This window comes from Eublepharis macularius, chromosome 17, assembly GCF_028583425.1.
Source record: "Eublepharis macularius isolate TG4126 chromosome 17, MPM_Emac_v1.0, whole genome shotgun sequence".
NCBI lineage: Eukaryota > Metazoa > Chordata > Lepidosauria > Squamata > Eublepharidae > Eublepharis > Eublepharis macularius.
Window position 1 is genome coordinate 21,422,807 of NC_072806.1, and position 12,118 is coordinate 21,434,924.

The window sequence follows — 12,118 nt, forward strand, 5'->3', positions numbered from 1 at the left end:
GTAGGTATCTTTCTTCTCTACTAAAAGGGAATTCATTCAGAGGCAGGTAGGTATCTCACTTCTCTGTTAAAAGGGAATTCATTCAGAGCCCAGGTAGGTGTCTCTTCTCTACTAAAAGGGAATTCATTCAGAGGCAGGTAGGTATCTCCCTTCTCTGCTAAAAGAGAATTCATCCAGAGCCCAGGTAGGTATCTTTCTTCTCTACTAAAAGGGAATTCATTCAGAGGCCAGATAGGAATGTCTCTTCTCTGTTAAAAGGTAATTCATTCAGAGCCCAGGTAGGTATCTCTCTTCCCTGCTAAAAGGGAATTCATCCAGAGGCAGGTAGGTATCTCTCTTCTCTACTAAAATGGAATTCATTCAGAGGCAGGTAGTTATTTCTCTTCTCTGCTAAAAGGTAATTCATTCAGAGGCAGGTAGGTATCTCTCTTCTCTACTAAAATGGAATTCATTCAGAGGCAGGTAGTTATGTCTCTTCTCTGCTAAAAGGGAATTTATCCGGAGCCCAGGTAGGTATCTCTCTTCTCTGCTAAAAGGTAATTCATTCAGAGGCAGGTAGGTATCTCTCTTCTCTACTAAAATGGAATTCATTCAGAGGCAGGTAGGTATGTCTCTTCTCTGCTAAAAGGGAATTAATCCGGAGCCCAGGTAGGTATTTCTCTTCTCTGTTAAAAGGGAATTCATCCAGAGCCCAGGTAGGTATCTCACTTCTCTGCTAAAAGGGAATTCATCCGTTGCACAGGTAGGTATCTCTCTTCTCTGCTAAAAGGGAATTCATTCAGAGGCAGGTAGGTATCTCTCTTCTCTACTAATTCAGAGGCAGGTAGGTATCTGTCTCACCTGCTAAAAGGGAATTCTTCCAGAGGCAGGTAGGTATCTCACTTCTCTGCTAAAAGAGAATTCATCCAGAGCCCAGGTAGGTATCTCTCTTCTCTGTTAAAAGGGAACACATTCAGAGCCCAGGTAGGTATCTCTCTTCTCTGCTAAAAGGGAATTCATCCAGATCCCAGGTAAATATCTCTCTTTTCTGCTAAAAGGGAATTCATTCAGAGGCAGGTAGGTATCTCACTTCTCTACTAAAAGGGAATTCATTCAGAGGCAGTTAGGTATGTCTCTTCTCTGCTAAAAGGGAATTCATCGAGAGTCCAGGTAGGTATCTCTCTTCTCTGTTAAAAGGGAATTCATCCAGAGCCCAGGTAGGTATCTCTCTTCTCTGCTAAAAGGGAATTCATTCAGAGGCAGGTAGGTATCTTTCTTACCTGCTCTATGGAATTTATTCAGATGCAGGTAGGTATGTGTCTCACCTGCTAAAATGGAATTCTTCCAGAAGCAGGTACGTATCTCTCTCACCTGCTTAAAGGGAATTCATTCAGAGGTAGGTAGGTATCTCTCTTCTCTACTAAAAGGGAATTCATTCAGAGGCAGAAAGGTATGTCTCTTCTTTGCTAAAAATGAATTAATCCAGAGCACAGGTAGGTATCTCTCTTCTTTGCTAAAAGGGAATTCATTCAGAGGCAGGTAGGTATCTCCCTTCTCTGCTAAAAGAGAACTCATCCAGAGCCCAGGTAGGTATCTTTCTTCTCTACTAAAAGGGAATTCATTCAGAGGCAGGTAGGTATCTCACTTCTCTGTTAAAAGGGAATTCATTCAGAGCCCAGGTAGGTATCTCTCTTCTCTACTAAAAGGGAATTCATTTAGAGGCAGGTACGTATCTCCCTTCTCTGCTAAAAGAGAATTCATCCAGAGCCCAGGTAGGTATCTTTCTTCTCTACTAAAAGGGAATTCATTCAGAGGCAGGTAGGTATGTCTCTTCTCTGCTGAAAGGGAATTAATTCAGAGCCCAGGTAGGTATGTCTCTTCTTTGCTAAAAGTGAATTAATCCAGAGCACAGGTAGGTATCTCTCTTCTCTGCTAAAAGGGAATTAATCTGGAGCCCAGGTAGGTATCTCTCTTCTCTTTTAAAAATGGAATTCATTCAGAGCCCAGGTAGGTATCTTTCTTCTCTGCTAAAAGCTAATTCATTCAGAGGCAGGTAGGTATCTCTCTTCCCTGGTAAAAGGAATTTATTCAGATGCAGGTAGGTATGTGTCTCACCTGCTAAAATGGAATTCTTCCAGAGGCAGGTAGGTATCTCTCTCACCTGCTTAAAGGGAATTCATTCAAAGGTAGGTAGGTATCTCTCTTCTCTACTAAAAGGGAATTCATTCAGAGGCAGAAAGGTATGTCTCTTCTTTGCTAAAAATGAATTAATCCAGAGCACAGGTAGGTATCTCTCTTCTTTGCTAAAAGGGAATTCATTCAGAGGCAGGTAGGTATCTCCCTTCTCTGCTAAAAGAGAACTCATCCAGAGCCCAGGTAGGTATCTTTCTTCTCTACTAAAAGGGAATTCATTCAGAGGCAGGTAGGTATCTCACTTCTCTGTTAAAAGGGAATTCATTCAGAGCCCAGGTAGGTATCTCTCTTCTCTACTAAAAGGGAATTCATTTAGAGGCAGGTACGTATCTCCCTTCTCTGCTAAAAGAGAATTCATCCAGAGCCCAGGTAGGTATCTTTCTTCTCTACTAAAAGGGAATTCATTCAGAGGCAGGTAGGTATGTCTCTTCTCTGCTGAAAGGGAATTAATTCAGAGCCCAGGTAGGTATGTCTCTTCTTTGCTAAAAGTGAATTAATCCAGAGCACAGGTAGGTATCTCTCTTCTCTGCTAAAAGGGAATTAATCTGGAGCCCAGGTAGGTATCTCTCTTCTCTTTTAAAAATGGAATTCATTCAGAGCCCAGGTAGGTATCTTTCTTCTCTGCTAAAAGCTAATTCATTCAGAGGCAGGTAGGTATCTCTCTTCCCTGGTAAAAGGAATTTATTCAGATGCAGGTAGGTATGTGTCTCACCTGCTAAAATGGAATTCTTCCAGAGGCAGGTAGGTATCTCTCTCACCTGCTTAAAGGGAATTCATTCAAAGGTAGGTAGGTATCTCTCTTCTCTACTAAAAGGGAATTCATTCAGAGGCAGAAAGGTATGTCTCTTCTTTGCTAAAAATGAATTAATCCAGAGCACAGGTAGGTATCTCTCTTCTTTGCTAAAAGGGAATTCATTCAGAGGCAGGTAGGTATCTGTCTCAGCTGCTAAAAAGGAATTTTTCCAGAGGCAGGTAGGTATGTCTCTTCTCTGTTAAAAGGTAATTCATTCAGAGCCCAGGTAGGTATCTCTCTTCCCTGCTAAAAGGGAACTCATCCAGAGCCCAGGTAGGTATCTCTCCTCTCTGCTAAAAGGTAATTCATTCAGAGGCAGGTAGGTATATCTCTTCTCTACTAAAATGGAATTCATTCAGAGGCAGGTAGGTATCTCTCTTCTCTGCTAAAAGGTAATTCATTCAGAAGCAGGTAGGTATCTCTCTTCTCTGCTAAAAGGTAATTCATTCAGAGGCAGGTAGGTATCTCTCTTCTCTACTAAAATGGAATTCATTCAGAGGCAGGTAGGTATGTCTCTTCTCTGCTAAAAGGGAATTAATCCGGAGCCTAGGTAGGTATTTCTCTTCTCTGTTAAAAGGGAATTCATCAAGAGCCCAGGTAGGTATCTCACTTCTCTGTTAAAAGGGAATTCATCCAGAGCCCAGGTAGGTATCTCTCTTCTCTGCTAAAAGGGAATTCATCCGGAGCCCAGGTAGGTATCTCTCTTCTCTGATAAAAGGGAATTCATTCAGAGGCAGGTAGGTATCTCTCTTCTCTACTAATTCAGAGGCAGGTAGGTATCTGTCTCACCTGCTAAAAGGGAATTCTTCTAGAGGCAGGTAGGTATCTCACTTCTCTGTTAAAATGGAATTCATCCAGAGCCCAGGTAGGTATCTCTCTTCTCTGCTAAAAGGGAATTAATCCGGAGCCCAGGTAGGTATTTCTCTTCTCTGTTAAAAGGGAATTCATCCAGAGCCCAGGTAGGTATCTCACTTCTCTGTTAAAAGGGAATTCATTCAGAGCCCAGGTAGGTATCTCTCTTCTCTACTAAAAGGGAATTCATTCAGAGGCAGGTAGGTATCTCTCTTCTCTACTAAAAGGGAATTCATTCAGAGGCAGAAAGGTATGTCTCTTCTTTGCTAAAAATGAATTAATCCAGAGCACAGGTAGGTATCTCACTTCTCTACTGAAAGGGAATTCATTCAGAGGCAGGTAGGTATCACCCTTCTCTGCTAAAAGAGAATTCATCCAGAGCCCAGGTAGGTATCTTTCTTCTCTACTAAAAGGGAATTCATTCCGAGGCAGGTAGGTATCTCACTTCTCTGTTAAAAGGGAATTCATTCAGAGCCCAGGTAGGTATCTCTCTTCTCTACTAAAAGGGAATTCATTCAGAGGCAGGTAGGTATCTCCCTTCTCTGCTAAAAGAGAATTCATCCAGAGCCCAGGTAGGTATCTCTCTTCCCTGCTAAAAGGGAATTCATCCAGAGCCCAGGTAGGTATCTCTCCTCTCTGCTAAAAGGTAATTCATTCAGAGGCAGGTAGGTATCTCTCTTCTCTACTAAAATGGAATTCATTCAGAGGCAGGTAGGTATCTCTCTTCTCTACTAAAATGGAATTCATTCAGAGGCAGGTAGGTATCTCTCTTCTCTGCTAAAAGGTAATTCATTCAGAAGCAGGTAGGTATCTCTCTTCTCTGCTAAAATGGAATTCATTCAGAGGCAGGTAGTTATGTCTCTTCTCTGCTAAAAGGGAATTTATCCGGAGCCCAGGTAGGTATCTCTCTTCTCTGCTAAAAGGTAATTCATTCAGAGGCAGGTAGGTATCTCTCTTCTCTACTAAAATGGAATTCATTCAGAGGCAGGTAGGTATGTCTCTTCTCTGCTAAAAGGGAATTAATCCGGAGCCCAGGTAAGTATTTCTCTTCTCTGTTAAAAGGGAATTCATCCAGAGCCCAGGTAGGTATCTCACTTCTCTGCTAAAAGGGAATTCATCCGTTGCGCAGGTAGGTATCTCTCTTCTCTGCTAAAAGGGAATTCATTCAGAGGCAGGTAGGTATCTCTCTTCTCTACTAATTCAGAGGCAGGTAGGTATCTGTCTCACCTGCTAAAAGGGAATTCTTCCAGAGGCAGGTAGGTATCTCACTTCTCTGCTAAAAGAGAATTCATCCAGAGCCCAGGTAGGTATCTCTCTTCTCTGTTAAAAGGGAAGTCATTCAGAGCCCAGGTAGGTATCTCTCTTCTCTGCTAAAAGGGAATTCATCCAGATCCCAGGTAAATATCTCTCTTTTCTGCTAAAAGGGAATTCATTCAGAGGCAGGTAGGTATCTCACTTCTCTACTAAAAGGGAATTCATTCAGAGGCAGTTAGGTATGTCTCTTCTCTGCTAAAAGGGAATTCATCGAGAGTCCAGGTAGGTATCTCTCTTCTCTGTTAAAAGGGAATTCATCCAGAGCCCAGGTAGGTATCTCACTTCTCTACTAAAAGGGAATTCATTCAGAGGCAGTTAGGTATGTCTCTTCTCTGCTAAAAGGGAATTCATCGAGAGTCCAGGTAGGTATCTCTCTTCTCTGTTAAAAGGGAATTCATCCAGAGCCCAGGTAGGTATCTCTCTTCTCTGCTAAAAGGGAATTCATTCAGAGGCAGGTAGGTATCTCTCTTACCTGCTATATGGAATTTATTCAGATGCAGGTAGGTATGTGTCTCACCTGCTAAAATGGAATTCTTCCAGAAGCAGGTACGTATCTCTCTCACCTGCTTAAAAGGAATTCATTCAGAGGTAGGTAGGTATCTCTCTTCTCTACTAAAAGGGAAGTCATTCAGAGGCAGAAAGGTATGTCTCTTCTTTGCTAAAAATGAATTAATCTAGAGCACAGGTAGGTATCTCTCTTCTTTGCTAAAAGGGAATTCATTCAGAGGCAGGTAGGTATCTCCCTTCTCTGCTAAAAGAGAACTCATCCAGAGCCCAGGTAGGTATCTTTCTTCTCTACTAAAAGGGAATTCATTCAGAGGCAGGTAGGTATCTCACTTCTCTGTTAAAAGGGAATTCATTCAGAGCCCAGGTAGGTATCTCTCTTTTCTACTAAAAGGGAATTCATTTAGAGGCAGAAAGGTATGTCTCTTCTTTGCTAAAAATGAATTAATCCAGAGCACAGGTAGGTATCTCTCTTCTTTGCTAAAAGGGAATTCATTCAGAGGCAGGTAGGTATCTGCCTCAGCTGCTAAAAAGGAATTCTTCCAGAGGCAGGTAGGTATGTCTCTTCTCTGTTAAAAGGTAATTCATTCAGAGCCCAGGTAGGTATCTCTCTTCTCTACTAAAAGGGAATTCATTCAGAGGCAGGTAGGTATCTGTCTCAGCTGCTAAAAAGGAATTCTTCCAGAGGCAGGTAGGTATCTCTCTTCTCTACTAAAAGGGAACTTATTCAGAGGCAGGTAGGTATCTCCCTTCTCTGCTAAAAGAGAATTCATCCAGAGCCCAGGTAAGTATCTCTCTTCTCTGCTAAAAGGGAATTCATTCAGAGCCCAGGTAGGTATCTCTCTTCTCTGCTAAAAGGGAATTCATTCAGAGGCAGGTAGGTATCCCTCTTCTCTACTAAAAGGGAATTCATTCAGAGGCAGGTAGGTATCTCTCTTCTCTAGTAAAAGGGAATTCATTCAGAGGCAGGTAGGTATCCCTCTTCTCTACTAAAAGGGAATTAATTCAGAGGCAGGTAGTTATCTGTCTCACCTGCTAAAAGGGAATTCTTCCAGAGCCCAGGTAGTTATCTCTCTTCTCTGTTAAAAGGGAATTCATTCAGAGCCCTGGTAGGTATCTCTCTTCCCTGCTAAAGGGGAATTCATTCAGAGGCAGGTTGGTATCTCTCTTCTCTACTAAAAGGGAATTCATTCAGAGGCAGGTAGGTATGTCTCTTCTCTATAAAAGGGAATTCATTCAGAGCCCAGGTAGGTATCCCTCTTCTTTACTTAAAGGGAATTCATCCAGAGCCCAGGTAGGTCTCTCTCTTCTCTGCTAAAAGGGAATTCATTCAGAGGCAGGTAGGTATGTCTGTTCTCTGTTAAAAGGGAATTCATTCAGAGCCCAGGTAGGTATCTCTCTTCTCTACTAAAAGGGAATTCATCCAGAGTCCAGGTAGGTATCTCTCTTCTCTGCTAAAAGGGAATTCATTCAGAGGCAGGTAGGTATGTCTCTTCTCTGCTAAAAGGGAATTCATCCAGAGCCCAGGTAGGTATCTCACTTCTCTGTTAAAAGGGAATTCATTCAGAGCCCAGGTAGGTATCTCTCTTCTCTACTAAAAGGGAATTCATCCAGAGCCCAGGTAGGTATCTCTCTTCTCTGCTAAAAGGGAATTCATTCAGAGTCCAGGTAGGTATCTCTCTTCTCTGCTAAAAGGGAATTCATTCAGAGGCAGGTAGGTATGTCTCTTCTCTGCTAAAAGGGAATTCATCCAGAGCCCAGGTAGGTATCTCACTTCTCTGTTAAAAGGGAATTCATTCAGAGCCCAGGTAGGTATCTCTCTTCTCTACTAAAAGGGAATTCATCCAGAGCCCAGGTAGGTATGTCTCTTCTCTGCTAAAAGGGAATTCATCCAGAGCCCAGGTAGGTATCTCTCTTCTCTGCTAAAAGGGAATTCATTCAGAGGAAGGTAGGTATCTCTCTTCTCTGTTAAAAGGGAATTCATTCAGAGCCCAGTCTTATTTTTATGGACCTGGCATTGCACAACATGAGTGTCGAAGGAAGGTTCTTTTTCCTAGCTCCATCACCGGCGTTTCTCAGGATGGGACACAGGTTAGAAGGGCACCGAGCCATTCCATATCTCCGTGCCCTTCTCAACTGGGGCCAGCTCCCAGCTTCATGCCTCCCACTTCCCCAGAGGACTTGGGATCCCTGACCCCATGCCGGCCCTCCTCCCTATGTCCACCATTATCCAACTTACTCTCCATTCCCCATGGAGAGTAACTTCTATGTGGAAGTTCGTCCAGTGCAGGTAGCTTTCTCTATACTTCCACCAAAAATGGAGTTTGTCCTGTGGCAGGTATGTTTCTCTCCCGCCATGAGGAAGTTCACCCAGTGCAGGTATGTTTCTCTGCCTTCCAGCCAAAAAATGAGTTCATCCACTGGCAGGTAGGTTGCTCTCGCCTCCAGCAAAAGGGAGTTCAACCAGTGGCATGTATATTTCTCTGTCTTCCCACTGAAAAAGGAGTTGATCCAGTGGCAGGTAGATTTCTCTCTCCTGCACCAAGAGGAAGTTCATCTGGTGGCAGATATGTACCTCTGTATTCCCACCAAAAAAGGAGTTTATCCAGTGGCAGGTAGGCTTCTCTCTCCCCCGCCCCGAGGGAGTTTGTCCAGTGGCAGGTAGGTTTCTCTCGCTCTCGCCAAACGTGAGTTCATTTGGTGGCAGGTAGGTCTCTCTGTCTTCCCACCGAAAATGTTTGTCCAGTGGCAGGTAGGTTTCTCCCCCACCAAGAGGAAGTTCATCTGGTGGCAGGTATGTACCTCTGTATTCCCATCAAAAAAGGAGTTCATCTGGTGGCAGGTAGCATTCTTTCTCCCCCGCCAAAAGTGAGTTCGTCCAGCGGCGGGTAGTTCTATCTTCCCACCGATAAAGGAGTTCATCCAGTGTTAGTTAGGTTTCTCTATCCTCCCACTGAAAAGGGGGCATGTCCAGTGGCAGGTAGGTTTTCCTCTCCCCCACCCAAAAAGAGTTATTCTGGTGGCATGTAGGTATCTCTGTCTTGCCACTGAAAAGAGAATTCTTTCAGTGGCAGTTAGGTTTCTCTCCCCACCAAAAGGCAGTTCGTTTGGTGGCAGTTGGATTTCTCTCTGTCCCCCTCCCCTCCCAAAAGGGAGCTTGCCCAGCGGCAGCTCCATTTTCTCTCTCTCTCTCCTCCCACAGGAGCTGGGCAGGAAGTATCTATGCTGCCTGTTTACCATCCATGTGTATTTATTTGACTCTTCTTGCTCAATCTCTCTTACTAACTGCAAGGCTTTCTGTACTTAGGTTTTCTTTTTCAGGTTAGTGCAGGGAATTATGAACAACTGCTCTGGGCAAATGCTGGTCGCTGGTTGACGGGACCAGGAAGGAATTTTTCCCCCCGGAGGGCTGATTGGCTCTTGTCCCACCGCGGGTTTTTTTGCCTTCCTCAGAGCAATTTTGTTCTAGAGTCAGGGCTTCTGCGCTGGCAAAGAAGACATCACAGAATTCTGTCCATGGACTGCAGTGGCCGGATTGCAAAGGGCTCCTGTGTCCTCCGGAATGGAAAGGAGGTGGAGATTTAAAATGACATTTTATTTTAGAGCTCCACATACCTTTCCATCCAAAGATCAATATCATTATTTAATAATAATAAAAGCTCATTTCCTTTGATTCCATGTGTCTTCGCCTTCTATTTTAAGTAAATAATAATTGATAGGAATCCTATAATATAATTGTCTTAGTGGGTTTCAGATGACTCACATTTATCCTGGTGCGCCTACCGAGGTGACCAGGATAAAAAGTGAGCCCTGGAACACCGCCTCCGGAGGGCACCGCTGGTGGCGGATGGCCAGGTGAGTCTGTCTGGCCCTCTGCCGCTGGGCTACATAGCCCAGCTGGAGGAGGAGGGTGGTGCAGCAAGAGCAACGCGCCTGCAAGCCCCAGCGGAGCCGGGGTGGGGGCGAAGCGCCTGCAGCCCTGTGAGCCTCGCCGAAGCTGGGCTGCTCTCGGCGGAGCTGGGGTGATGGGGCAGGGGTGAAGCGCCTGCCCCGCCCCCTGATCTCCAGAGGGGCGTTTAGATCATCCTCCGTGCCGCTGACACGGTTAGATAAAATTTATCTGCCTTATTTCAATGCCAATGTTATGGGCGGCGTTTTCAATGGCTTTCATTTGTGAACTTGGAAATCAAATAAGAAGCAAAGTTATGTTATTTTAGATTGATTGATGTCAGTGGGTTTTGAAGGGTACAACTCTGCTTAGAATTTTTACTTTTTGTTTATGTTATTGTCTGCCTTTCTCACTGAGACTCAAGGTGGACCACACACTACAAGTCAATACAGTCAATGGCTGGGGTGTTCAGCAAGCAGTGCAGCATAGAAAGAATAGCAGAGATTTGAAAGGAGCAGAAAATGTGATACAGAGCTGAAAAACAATGCTGAAACAAAACAAGCATATTGCTATGACATATCAAACAACGCAAACCTATCGTCTAGGAACACACCATCAGCAACAGGCAACACCCAGCAGTACAGACTACAGTCTCTTGTCCCTTTACTCATGCCTCTTTTGAACCATTTCAGTACAGCACAGCCCATGCAACTTCTTACAAAGTGAAAATGTACCCCTTTACCAGCAGCAAATCTTATTTATTGAACGCGATGTGAGATAGATCAAGATGGGTAGCGGTATTAGTCAGTCTGTAGCAGCAGCAAAGAGGAAGAGCACTTATAAGATCAACACATTTTTGGTAGGGTGTGAGCTTTCGTGAGTCAGCGCTCACTTCTTCAGATACAGCTAGAATGTGAAGTGAGCTGTGATTCACTAAAGCCTTGTAGATAATGGACTCTTGCTCTTTTCTACTGAATGGGGTGTGTTGAACTTTTTTGGAGAATGGTATTAAAGAAAAACTCCAAACCCTCCATTCAATTTGGCATTACAGCAATTCATTTTACTTCTTCGGTTCATTTTTGTCATTTTCCACCTGGAACTGTTTTCCTCCCCAAGCTTTGGGATAACATTCTCAGGGATTGTCTCTGTCTTGCCCAAGGGATCCTGTTTCCCAAACTGCAGCTAGAGAAAAGAGGGTTTCATCTCCGCCTTTGCCTCCTGCTCCAAGGCTGGTGGAGTTCGAATTGGAGCCAGAAGCGAGAGCGCAGCATCTCCTTCGTCTTTTCGTTCCCCTATACGCTGGGCGCGACCCTTTTCGCTTTCGCTTTTTGAAAGCCGGAATGTGATTGGGCGAATGAGAAAGCAGGGCGGGGGAAAGAGCGAGAAAGTCACCTGATCTGACTGTGAGCGCTGTGATTGGGTGAGAAATGCAAGCGAGGTTCTGTGCTCAAAATGGCGTCGAGGAGAACCGTGTGAGAGGAAAGGAAAGGCAGGTAAGGAAAAGCAATTAAAGGTGTTGGGCGGCAATTAAGAATAATTATTTTTAAAATGTAGGGAACGATGTGAATGTAGATGGTGGGGGAGGAAGTGTCATTTTTGTTGTGATTTTAATTTTTTAAAATTTCATTTTATTTTGAAGAAAAAAATAAGCCCCATATATAATACAAATAAGCGTATGACCGCAATAGTGAGAAATCTACACATAAACATCCAGGAAAGGTTTTAAAATATCTAAAAATAAGTCTGTCCTCAGTTGTCATCTGTATGCTGAGTTGTGTATGTAATAATAAAATTCAATTTAATTAAGCCCACGCAGATATCTGTATGCTTTAAGGCGAAACCAACAAACACTGCTGTTCATCCCAGCAACTGGTAGACTTGAATGTTGAGGCTCCATTTTGGGCTACCATTCTAGCTAAAGGTAGATAGACCTAAAAAATTGATTTAGAAAAGAGCAAGAGTCTCGTAGCACCTGTAAGGCTAACATAATTTGTGGTAGGGTATGAGCTTTCGTGAGTCACAACTCCATTCTTCAGATACCTCCGGTACAGACTAACATGGCTGCCTATTTTGATCTATCTAAAATTGATTTAAAACATTGGAGCATCGTAATTGCTATGCTGGCTTGGATTGCGAAGGTGCTTTCTAATTCAGCGGCCAGCAAAAAGGTGGCTTTTGGAAACAGCCCTGCTGCCCACAGAGAGCTCTACCCTCCTGTTTGTCTCCAATATTCTGATGTAGACTGCATCTAAACATATCTCCTCTTATTTATTTATTTGGTGGAGAGTGCCCTCAAGACATAGCTGACTTATGGAGACCCCTGGAGGGGTTTTCATGGCAAGAGACTAAAAGAGGTGGTTTGCCATTGCCTGCCTCTGCAACCCTGGTTTTTGTTGGAGGTCTCCCAGCCAATTACTAACCAAGGCTGACCCTACTTAGCCTCTGAGATCCGACAAGATCAGGCTCACCAGGGCTATCCAGGTCAGGGTATTTATTAATTTACTTATTTACTAGCAACAGAGCCCATTGTAAAAATAAATACAACGGGCTGTAGCAGCAGGGCCTTGGGCGCAGCCCTCTGAAGGCCCCACAGT